Raw genomic sequence first — 12,366 nt, forward strand, 5'->3', positions numbered from 1 at the left:
GCACATCTCATTTCTGTTTGAACCCCTGTTGTAAAGCCAGTGTCCAGCCTGGCGAAGTGCCAGCCCATAGTAGGCACTCAGTAAATATCTCTCCAGAGTAAGTGACTGGCTGGCTGATGTGCTTTATTGAGTTTATTCAAGGTGAGTTTCTTCTGAGCTGGCCCACCCTGATTCTCCCCTACACCCCCCATTCCACTCGTCTCCACCCCTTTTATTTATCTTGTAATGGAAGCGGAAGAGAAGTCGGGGAGATAATCAGATGCCTTTTAGAACTGAGCCATGTTCTCCTTTACTCTCTTTGGTATCCTTTTGCCCATTTGGTTGGGAGCTGAGGAGGAGGAAGCAGGACCTATTCTCCTTTCTGATCAGGCAAGTTCAGTGGGGACACTTGCCATGTGGATGTGCTCCATCTACTGGTTGCATCAGGTGGCTGCACCCTTAGTGCGTGCTAATGCCCCACACTGCTAATGCTCCCCAGCCAACCTCTTTAAAAGCAGCTGAGCCTGGAGATTCTATTACACATTATTATCCTGCCGGCAAGAGAATTAACACTAAAGCATGGTTTGCATGTGGAGCACACCTTTTGCATCTCTAGTGTCTAAATTTTCATCAGGGTTGCACACACTCTGTCATGTGGGCTTTGCAAATTTGAAGTGAAGGGTTTCACACTCGTGTCCGCAGGTTAAAATCTGTGATTTAACACCAGCGTTGACTATGTCTTTTTCCTCGTGTATGTAACGATGACCAGATTTGCAGCATTTGGAGAACACCTTGGCTGCAAGACACCTGAAGGAGATGTGGGCATCACACCCATTTTTGGTTCTTCCTCTAGGAAGAACACACACACTCACACACACACAACTCAGGACTTAACATTGCCCGTAAGGCTCAATAAGTAAATTGGGGAAGATGGAATTTGTCGGTTTGCTTAAAGAAACATAATTATTTTAAAATGACAAATGGTCCCTTTGTCAATAAATGATTTATGTCTTAGCTTCCATGCCTGGATACCTTGTGTAAATTATGAATGAGCTTGCAAGTAGATTTAGCAAAGGGTGCCCAGCAGGTCTCTGAGCTGAGGGCTAAGTGGGTAGCACCGCCTTCATTCTGCTCCTTTTCTACTGCTATTATGTCGAGGATGCAGATGTCTGAATGTGAATTTGGGGCAGAGGGATAGCTTAAACGTGTGCAGCTTTCCAAGGATTCATCTAGCATTTCCATCCAAAAGGATCTCCCACCACACCACCCCCTCCAAATTTCAACATCAGCGGTAGCAGGAAGGACATGAAACCATCTTAGTTCAGTTTAAGTTTTAAGATCAATCACTCTCAAACGTAGGTTTAATTTTCTTTTTGGAAAACATTAGGTATCTGCTAACATATTCTTCCTTACTGTTATTCCACCGAGTCTGCACTCAGCCTCCTCAGCGGAAGGTTTTGAACAAGTAGATGGGTTTTGTGCCTGTTTATTTGATCATTCAGTTATTTACGACTAGAAGATTTCACAGTGACAAGTAAATTGGGTGGATCTGCAGTTTGACTTGGTTTTTCTCCATTCAGGATGCTTTCAGATGACAGAGCGTATATGCCCAGCACCTTCTCAGAACAGAAAGGAAAGGGGGAGGGTGCAGACTGTGAACGCATTAACTTGTGCAGAATGCAACAATCAGAAGAACATGGGGGAGTTCCCATTGTGGCTCAGCAGTTAACAAGCCCAACTAGCATCGGTGAGGACGCAGGTTCAATCCCTGGCCTCACTCAGTGGGTGAAGGATCCGGCGTTGCTCTGAACTGTGATGTAGGTCGCAGATGCACGTTGCTGTGGCTCTGGTGTAGGCTGGCAGCTACAGCTCAGCTATACCTCCGATTGGACCCCTAGCCTGGGAACCTCCATATGCCGTGGGAGCAGCCCTAACAGAGACAAAAAGACCAAAAAAAGAAGAGCGTGGAAGTCAGCCATTTAAATGTCAATTCTATATGTTAAGGTTTAGTCGTACTTTATTCGGATTATGCATTGGAATGAGCACCGAAATATTTTCAGTGTGCAATGCTTTGAAAGATCGCATCTATGCCTCTTCTTAAAACATCAAGAACTGCCAGCACAAAATGCCGGTGAAACCCGGCTGGTTCTCATCCTTGAGGTGCAGGCAGGTCCTGTTTGGATGTTAATTGTTCTTCTCTGCTGGCTCTGTAGCTCTGGGCAAGTCACTGGGCCTCTGTCAGCTTCTGTGCTCCTTTGTGAAATGGGAGCAATAGTGCCAACCTCAGATTGTGACGCTTAGAGGGTGATACTCTGTGTAAAGTACCAAGTGCTTAGGATGGGAGTGTGCTAGAAACTGTGCCAGTTGTTACAGTGTCATCATTATTGTTATGTCTGCACATGAAGGTAGTATTTCATGAGTATATTGTATATGCTTTTGCAAAGAGGCTTTCCTTGTTCTAGAAAACGTCAACTTCCTCATTGTAGGAAAGACTTTGATGTAAAGAATTGAAAAGTATTTTGTGATATTTAAATACATATATATTCTCCCCCCCCCCTTTTCCTTCCAGTGTATTTTCTATGGGATCAGCAGCCTTGAAGGTACAGGTGGCAGTAGTTTGCTCCGATCTGGCCTCACAATATGGTCTTTGGTTTGCGAGTCTGAGGTCGTGGGCAGGTCCTGTAATCCTTAAATTAGTCTAGGAGGCAGATGGATGGAACCATGTCTTTGCTGGGTGACACTCGTTATGGCTTTTCTGTTGTCCCCAGCTCCAGCCAAAGTAATGCCTTAATAACTGAAATTCTTTCGTTCACACCTCTTACCTTAAGGGCCATTAAACTCAGCAGGAAGGACTCATCGCTGTGGCAACAAGATGCCGTCCTGGGGTCTCCCTGGACTGCCAGTTGGCTGGCCCACTGTGGTCAGTTCTTGAGGATGGGGCTAAAGCCAGGGCCCCTGGGTGCGCCTCCTGAGTTGCTGTCCAACAAAAGTTCCGGCTTCCTTTTCCTCTCAGGCCATTTGTTCCACATCCTAAGGCTGCCTCTTTCTGCAATTAAGACATTTCAGTCTTCTCTCTCATGCTTTTCCTTCACCCTAGAGATGTTCAGTGTTAGGGCAAAACACAGGCATTCAAGCTGCTCATAGCATTTAGGGAGTTGGGGAATTTGGCTTTTAATTACTGTGAAAATATGATTATTTAGGGATTCAGCACCAGCTCTACAGAGCCTGTAGGATTTTGCAGCAACAGGAAACGGGACTCGTAAATACATCTCACCTAGGTGAGTTGGCAGGTCCTGGGGTTGCAGGGAGGAGCCGGTAAAATGAACTGGTGCAGCCCTAAGTATCTTTCCTTAGCTCTAATCAAGATGGCCAGCCTCCTTCCTGCCATGGCTTTCCTACCTGCAACATGGCTTAGGGTTTGCTGCCATTGGCTACTGCTCCACAGGTGTGTTGAATGTGAAATGCCAGTAATACAGTCAGCGTGTTCAGCAGAAAGTGCCTGTCCATCTAGACAGCCAGTCTTGAATACTCACTTTTCCAACCTTTATTTTACATCCCATTCTTTGGGTGTGGTCTGTGTCACATATGTTGAGATGACTACTTGTGGTTTGTATATTTTGCTGACCCAAATGTATTTTCAATTCCTTGATGGTCTTTGACAGTTTGCTGTCCACACTGCTCCCAGTAACTCTTCTCCATCCTAGTCCCACTTGCCCCTTCCTTATTCTTTAGCCCTCAGCTTAATCCTCTGCTCCTGACTAGGTCAGAGTTCTCTTCCATGGACTCCCATGGGACCATTAGTCTGTCCTTGGAGCGCTCACCACGGCTGTTGATTTTATTATAGTTAATTATTTACTACCCGTCTCCCAAACAAGCCTGGCAATTCCATAAGGGAAAGAAACATCATTATCATTGGCATTATTCATGCTATTATCACGATTTTTATTCACCATTGAATTCCCTACTCCTGACAATAGCGTGCCTGGTACTTAGTAGATTTACGGTAACTGTTGTCTATCGATGGGTGGATGGCTGAGTGAGTATGCAAATGAGTTAATGAAATGCCAGCATCTTTGACAGGATTTATTTTATGTCTCTTCCCTGTCCTGTTCACATGGCCTGGCGCACCCACACACGTGTTAGGGGCTTCCACAAGCTTCTAAGAGAACTAAAAGGCTTGTTGTGTGTCTTGGTGTCAAAGCCCCAGAGTGGACGGGGAAAGTCAAAATTATATGAATTCTTAGGAAGAGGCCGTGAGGTTTCTGTGTTCCCGGAGTGGTCTTGTCTGGGATAAAATACAGCAAATGAACAGCCATGTGTTTCTCACCTGCTCTACGTCTTCCCTCCTTCCCCCAACCTGCCCTCAGGACCTAGGAGTAATGCTTTAGGTGGGGGCTGACCTTGGGAAGGACATCCTCTCTGACTCTGAGCTGGATAAAAGATCTGATGCCAGGCCTATCTCTGGTTAGAAGATCATAAATCAGTCCAGTAGATTCTGACATGGTTCTCAGGGTGTCCAGCAAGACAGAGCTCACTTAGTCCCATGGGACAGCTCTGAGAAGCATTATAGAATGCAGACAGTGTGCATGCTGAAAATAATTTTGGGCCCTGCATTCAGAAGGCCTGAGCTCAAATCCCACCTGCCCATTTATGAAATAAGTTTAGACCTAATTAGGTATAACCTTCAATCCCCTCTCCTATAAAACAGGAGACACACTGCTCACCCACCTCAGAGGGTTGTCGAAAGAGCAAATGGCCAAATAGACCTAAAGTGCTTTGCAGAAGGTTGGGCATATAATAAGCTCACAGCAATTATTATCACCATTTTCCTTGATTGCAGGAGTTTCCTTTGCAGTCCCAAGCCAGTCTCTATGAAGGCTCTGCTTTTCCATCCTAATCCTTTCGGACTGTACTAGAACTCACATGTCCCTCTATCCTTTCTACCCACATACCTTTGGCTGAGATTTTTTTTTTTTTTTTTAGGGCTGCACCTGCGGCATATGGAAGTTCCCAGGCTAGGGGTCAAATCAGAGCTACAGCTGCCAGCCCACACCACAGCCACAGCAACACAGGATCTGAGCCGTGTCTACAAACTACACCACAGCTCACGGCAATGCCGGATCCTTAACCCACTGAGAGAGGCCAGGGATCGAACCCTTGTCCCCATGGACACCAGTTGGGTTCCTTAACTGCTGAGCCATGATGGGAATGCCAACCCTTGGCTGAGATTTTTCCTAGAAGGATGCACACACAGTGACCAGGAATGGCACCAATTATCCTGCATTTTGCCTTATGATCCCTTAACCTATAAAGGCCAACTCACATTGCCTGCAAATCCATGCTGTACAGGGATCGGGGCGTTGTGCACACTTTATACGCAGGCAATTAATAAATAATGCTGACAGTGGGTGTGCACGCCCAGCCAGATCGTCCTGCTTTCTTAAATCATTTAAACACACTTAATCTAATGGAATGTGTTAGGACTTCAGCAGCTTCTGAATAAAAGTTGGAGGGGGAAATAAAAAAATCTGAAACGTGGCACCAACTAAAACCCTCATATGGTTATTTAAGGCAACGTAAGCGCTTGCACGGAAACTGGGCTCTGTGGAAGAAATAGCCACTCCTCTTACAGAATGAAACCTCACTTTTTTTTTTCTTTTTGCCTTCGAAAAAATTCCTTCTCTTATTTTTAGATTTTGGATGAGAAGGGGACTCCAAATCAGTTTTCAAGCTGCTTCTTCCTTTTTTCTGCCTGCGCAGAACAGTCCCTTTCTTCTCTTGCTTCAGCCCCTCGTCCTGTCATCTTGGGAGAGTTACTTGGGCTGCTCCTGGCTCTGCTTTCTTCATCTGGGTGTTTGCACCGGGCCATCGCTGTGGTACCTGCCAGCTGTTAACATTTTTTTGATTTCATGGTTTCTCTCTCTTGTTATGACAGAAAGCACAAGTGTGGTGCCATAAGCCTGAGATAGGCAAGTATTCGTGGATCAAGTTGGAAATACCTCCACGTTCCACACTCCAGGGCTCTGAGTTTGAGCTCAGAGAGTTGCCGTGGTTTCCAGGCAGTGTTTGTGCGAAGGGTGGTTTGGGGCTGCTTTTCTGTTTTTCTGTAGACCTTATTTGGACATCTGGCCATTTGATCTTGGTAGAGAATACAGTGTCTCGACACACACCAGTGCCCTTACCCTTGGAATGTTTTGGAAGCCCACAGGCGGCATCCTGAGCTGCCTGAGTCACCATTAATGAACCAAACTGCCTGAAATGCTCCAATAGTTGCCTTTTGGCACTTGGCAGGAAAATCCTTTTCATGTTAGTTTCAAGGTTGTCAGATATCATTATCCCCACGTATTAAAAATTTCAAAGAAAGGAGGCAGTGTGTTTGATTTATAGAATAATTATCTAGCTTTAGCTCTAACTTGGCTTTGGCAATGGTTTTGCAAGCACTCGAAAATTAAATCCATTTTTTATGGCACTACAAGGTATTATCTCACAGCAAATGATAATTAAACACCTGTGAAATCAATTAGCCCTTTAAGCAGGGAAAAAAACTTTTCCAATTATATTTTCGCACCTCCAAAACTTTTTTATAATTCCAAAACCGGCGCTCGTGGAGAGGGATATGGTTGATTGGAGTTACCCAGCTCCCCTTCCATAAAGATCATCCCTAAATTTTGCTTTGACTTAATCCTAGGGAAGGCAGTTTGTGGTAGCGGCTCCCTTCCAAGAGAGGATGCAGTCGCCTTTGGAGCGGACTCTTAGCAGCTATCTATCTGACACACAGCTGAGCCGTCAGCGCCTCTACAAAGGGAGTTACTCACTTTGTGTTTTGATGCCAGGTTTTACTTAACAGTGTATTTAAAAGCCAAGATGCCTTAATGGAAACCAAGCAACAAGACAGGCCACGTGACAGAATTGCTCTCTCTTTAAAGGCCCTGTAGCCAAGAGTTCTGAGCCATCCTCATTGCAGATTCAAACCCTGAAAGCAGACTGATTGGTTAATAGCGGAAAACTAACACCGTGGAAAACTGGGAATCATGGCAGCCCTTTCAGCCCCACAGGATCATGTGTGTTTAATCATTAGCTTTGGTCTCAAATTAGCTATTTCCAGATGCTTCTTTTGGAGAATGATCTGCTCATCTGAAGAGTTGAATGGGTTTGGTATAGAGGAGGTAGAGATTTGGGACTCTCAAAGAAGAAAAAGAAACCTAAACAAAGCCAGGCCTTCTGTGTCCTCTGCATTATGCCTCATAGGTACAAAGGCCATTCCATAAATATGCTTGCCTCATCCTTACTGTCATTCGTTTGTGCTTTAGTTTGCATAACACTCTCGTTTATACTGCTTCATTGCCCCCTCAGTAGACTTCATTATTAGGTAGGTAACACCAGCATGATTGTCCCCTTTTGTAAATAAGTATGGATTCAGAGCTGGAGTAGCTTACATAAAATCAAACTGTGACAAAGTCAGGGCCAGAAAACTCTATTTTCTTGGTGTTCGTTTGTGCAGGTTCCATCCTATCATTCTACATAAGTATCTCTTAAAGACATTCTTTTTCTTTAAAATGTTTTTCTAAAGACATTTTTAATGGGATCTGGCTTTCATAGCAGATGGCATTTGGAGAAATTGATGAATCTTCACGTTAACCAGCGATAGGAGGCTGGTTTGCATAAAACAAAGAGGAAAGAGGACTTCTCTTATATCCTTTTAGAAGCTAGTCCTGTAGACAAGAAGAACAGACTTGTGGTTGCCAAGGGGGAAGGGGTTGGAAGGGGGATGTAGTGGGAAGATGTTATACATGAAAGAGATAATCAACAAGGTCCTACCATACAGCCCAGAGAACTATATTCAATGTCCCATGATAAACCATAATGTACACGTTTTTTAAAAGTGTATGTATGTGGACAACTGAATCACTTTACCGTACAGCAAAAATGAACACAACATTATAAATCAACTCTACTTCAACATAAAAAGAAAGAAACTTGTCCTATGGAATTACCCTTGTGAATGGGCCAGCATTTGGGACAATTTATGACCTCACAGGTGTCGTTTGCTAAGATCTGGCATTCATTTGACAAACATTTTCTTAAAAGATGGCTGCGGTCCAAGCACAGGTCTAGGGGCTGGGGTCCCAGCAGTGAAGAGGAGCAGTAAGCCCCTGCCCTCATGGAATAAACATTATATCGAGGAAGAAAGACAAAAAACCAGGAAGACGCATATGTGCATGAGTTCAGACAGTGGTAAATCCCAGGACAGACATGAATGGAGCTGGTCTGCGAGGGCCGCTCTGCGGAGGGACTGTTTGTCTGAGGGCTGATACGCATCTTGAGTCCATCTGGGAGAAGAATGTTCCCGGCGGAGGACTAGCAAGTACAAGTCCCTGAGATGTTCATGAGTGTGGTGTTTCTAGAAACTGAGAGAAGGGCAGTGTAGCCGTAGAAGGTGAGTGAGGAGAGGGGCAGCTGGAGCTGTGGGCAGAGGCCAGTTCTCATGGAGCCCTGTCATCCAGGGCAAAGTGACCAACTCTTACTCTGAGTGCCATGAGGTATCAGTAGAGGGTTTTCAGCCTGGGTGTGATATTTTAAAGATAGCTTTGGTTGCTCTGTGGAAAATGTATTTTAGGGACATAAGATTGAACCTATTCTGACCCAAAACTACTAAGAACCAACGTATGCTTCTTGCGGCTCTGCTCCTGTGGAAACCCTGCGGAGTAGAATTAAGGACATAGAGGAAGGGGGGCTGCTGAGGAGACTCTGGGTCCCATGGACTTATAAAAACCAGGAGGGGGCAGCTCCCAGAGGGCTTTGGCATCTTGTTTTTCCAGTGCTCAGCATGCGATGTGGCACATAGGAGCTGCTCAGTTTTCCTTTGTCCAGCAAATAAGTATCAGGGCCCAAAGGCATCTTAAGGGCCATCTGGTCTACCTCCCCCCCCTGCGCCCCCCCCCCCCCCCCGCCCCATCACATTCTTAAATTTTCTCTTTGTCCCACAACCTCTTCCCAAAATGAGGCCACCTAGGAGCTGGCTGGCTCCTTAACTGCTTCTCAAGGGGAACAGTGCTGAGCAGAGCTGGTTGGAGGAGAGGAAGAGGTGACTCAGAGCTTCACAGACTCTTTCCCCCAGGGCACTGTTGTGCTTCTGCCAAAGGAAAAGGCAAAAATCTAGACTTACGGGCTTTCCTAGTCTCCAGTGACCAAACCCTTCCTGGGAGGGTGATCTTGTAAATAAACAATATGTGGTATCAGACAGTTAATCATAACAGATTTTTATGTCTCATGGACACACTGTACACCTGTACGTTTATATATTCACATACCCAGATGGGAGAGATTAAACTTTCCAGAGACCACAAGCTTCATGCAGCTTTCATATTACATCGGTGTCCTATGATTTTTTTTTTTTTTTTTTTCTCTGCCTAGCCAGAGTTCTGTGGTCTCATTTGCTTGCTCACTGCAAAAGGCCCAGGAGCAAGCTGGCCCTGACTGGCAAAGTCAGAAGGTAAGAGCCCAGGAATGACAAAGATAGGAAAGGAGATGGGAAGTGAGGGTAGCTGAAACCAGCATCATTTCATTAGCTGTATGCAATTGGATTCTCAAGGTATTTTATAATCACTTAAGTGCAACGACCAGATGAAAGGCTTCAGCACTGACCAAGAATGCGGGGTATGTCAGGTTCGCCACCGAATAGCCCCTAGGTGCCTACTCTAATGACGTGAACAGCCCAGCAGGAATTCCAAGCATCCTCCTAATCCCAGTGCTGACCAAGGTTGGCTGTGCAGGAAAGAATGTCTTGGCCCAGGAAGGGAAGGGGTCAGAACACCGGGGGAAGCCCAGTTATCTTTGAAGGATGGGGAGTCATCACCTTTGCAGTGTTTATCATTACAGAAGCCAGGAGGAGATGCTCCAGGTTTGTTTGTTTATTTATTTTTTTTTTTGAGCTCCAACATGGAGGAAAGCCAGGAGACAGTTCAGTCTGAAGAGAGCTGTGCATACATTTAGCTTGATTTGCAAATAATGCTATTTATCAGGGCTGGTGAAACACACATTCCCCACCCCCCATCCCCCCACCCGCTTCATCAGGGTGCAGAGAGAAGACGAAATTTTTAACAAGCTGCCAGGCCTTGGGAAATAAAGACAGAGAAAGGATAGAAAACGTACAAAAGAAAGATGCTGTATATAAAAGACGCCCTTTTCCATTGTCTAAGTCAGTCTGGCTCAGCCTGAACATAGGAGTGAAAATCATCTGGGGAGGCCTGGCGTAACTAAGAGGCAGACATATTGTTAGTAGCCAAAGAGGTTGTTGTAACTGCAACGAAGGGCTTGAATCTCTTCTTTGGGTCTCTGTTGCTTCCACAGCCCCCCTGCACACTAGTGAACACTGAGCATTTTTCATCTATTCAATACCTGGGTTTGAGGGGCTGCTGTAGGCCAGGCTCTGGGGGTAGGTGTTGGTTTGAGAGGAACGACTGTGGTCCTGCCTCCTGGAGCCCAGTGGAGGGAAAACAAGAGAACAGGCAATTAATCCAGGGGGAGCACTGGACGGGGCAACAGCAAGAAGGTGTCTGGCCAGGTCTGGGGATCAGGGTGGAAGGGAAGCAGCGGAAGCAGAGGAGGTGTGTGGGCAGAAGGACCCCGTCCACAGCCTGCTCCCTGGAACGTGGCCTGTCCCTGAGGAGGAGTTGCCATCGAAGCTTGACACCCCACGCTGCCAGCCTGGGCGCTGGTCTTCTTAACTTAGTCTACACTTCCTGGCCCTGATCCACTTGGCTCATCTTCATGGTGCAGAGCCTGGTGAAAGGTTAATGGTAAGATAATGACCTCAGGCTTCTCGCTTGCCCTCGGGGTCTGTCCCAGACATTTAGCTCCTGCTGCCAAGACCTTGCTGTGCCTCTTCTGGACCCATGTATCCATCTGAGGTCAAGCTTGCTGCTGGCTCTTTAATTGCCATTCCCCTCCCTCCCCCCCTGTACCCAGAGAGCCCTTTATTTAACATTTTCAGAACTGCTTTATTTCCAAACGGAGAGTTTAGACCCATGCATCCTGGAATTGCATTTATCTTGGAGCAGTTTGAAATTTGGTATTTCTGAGCACAAAAGCCGGTACCACAATACCTCTCCTCCCTCAGACGGCTTCCTGAGATTAAGGTCCCCTGGCACAAGGTACTCAAATGCTCTTTCATTTTCCCCTTTTGCTGCATCCTACCTTCTAGGCAGCTCTGAGAGACAGCAGAGCATACATACACTGTGAATCCTGCCTTTCTGTACAAGCCCCACAAAACCTCTGTGACTCAATTTCATCATCTGTAAAATGGGGCCATTTTACATGTGGTTGTAGAGGGAAAGGGTTGGTATGAATACAGATTGTTTTGCCCCCACCCCCAGCAATGGGAAACATGTAATCAGTGGGGGGAGGAGTTATTATTATAATTGTTATCATTAATGGCTGTCCTTTTTTTTTCACTTGCTTTGACATATTAGCCATTGAGCTGCTGTGTAATAAGCGGGGACTGAGATGGTCAACTCCATCACGTACCTGGAACATGTTGAATTCATTACCACCTGGCTAAGTGTATAGTTCTGCGCTGTCAGTGGATATTTAGGGTAGAGATGGGGTGGGGGAGTTTAGACTTGATATGGGATTATGATCCGTTGTTCAGACATGATGTTTGATTTCAAGGATCCGTCTGACTCTCTCCTCTTCCCTGTGAAAAGCAGGTGTATCAATATGTGCCTCCGGGGTGGCCGTGAGACTTAAATGAGGGGTGTGCAGGGCCGTCCCAACCTCCCTTGGGGCCTCCCGCCCTAGCTAGAGCCCACACCCCGTTCCTCCCACCTTTCCCAATGTTGAAATGGATCCTGAATGGATCCATAAGGAGATGGGCTTCCATGGAAAGCTAAGGCATGTGAAAGGGTGGACAGCTGGGGACCGGCAGCATCGTTCTGAGGAGCATCACAAAGAAATCAATCTGTAGGCCTTGGCCTGACGCAGAGGTGCGAGCAGCAGGCAGTGCTCAGGGTGGAGTGGCCCTGCCATCTCCAAATAGCTATTGAGTGCCTTCCCACTGGGAGCCATCGAGTGTCCCTGAGGCAGCAGCCATCATGGTCAGCCAGGCCCAGCACCAAATGTTAGCATAACCCACCTGCATCTACCCAACACCAGAATGTAGAGTAGCTTGTTCATGGGCACGGAGATCATGTGAAGCAACAGGCTTAGTGGGTCTGGTGAATTCTCAAAGCCCACAGGGACCCCTACTTTTCCATGTGTCGATTACAAGACAAATAGAGATAGAACCGTGGCCACTGGACCCATTTTCCAGCTACAAGACTCTGAATCACTCCCACTTGAGTGTTTCTTAGTTCAAATCTGCCTTGGGCCAATTCCATATTATTGTAT

At 46.2% G+C, this 12,366-nt stretch overlaps 1 protein-coding gene across 1 annotated transcript in view; it reads left to right on the forward strand.

Moving 5' to 3' along the window:
- Positions 1 to 12,366, forward strand: part of EXT1 (exostosin glycosyltransferase 1) — a 290,643-nt gene that overhangs the window by 233,795 nt on the left and 44,482 nt on the right. The gene's annotated exons all lie outside the window — the stretch shown is intronic.

Source organism: Phacochoerus africanus, chromosome 6 (assembly GCF_016906955.1).
Source record: "Phacochoerus africanus isolate WHEZ1 chromosome 6, ROS_Pafr_v1, whole genome shotgun sequence".
NCBI classification, from domain to species: Eukaryota; Metazoa; Chordata; class Mammalia; order Artiodactyla; family Suidae; genus Phacochoerus; species Phacochoerus africanus.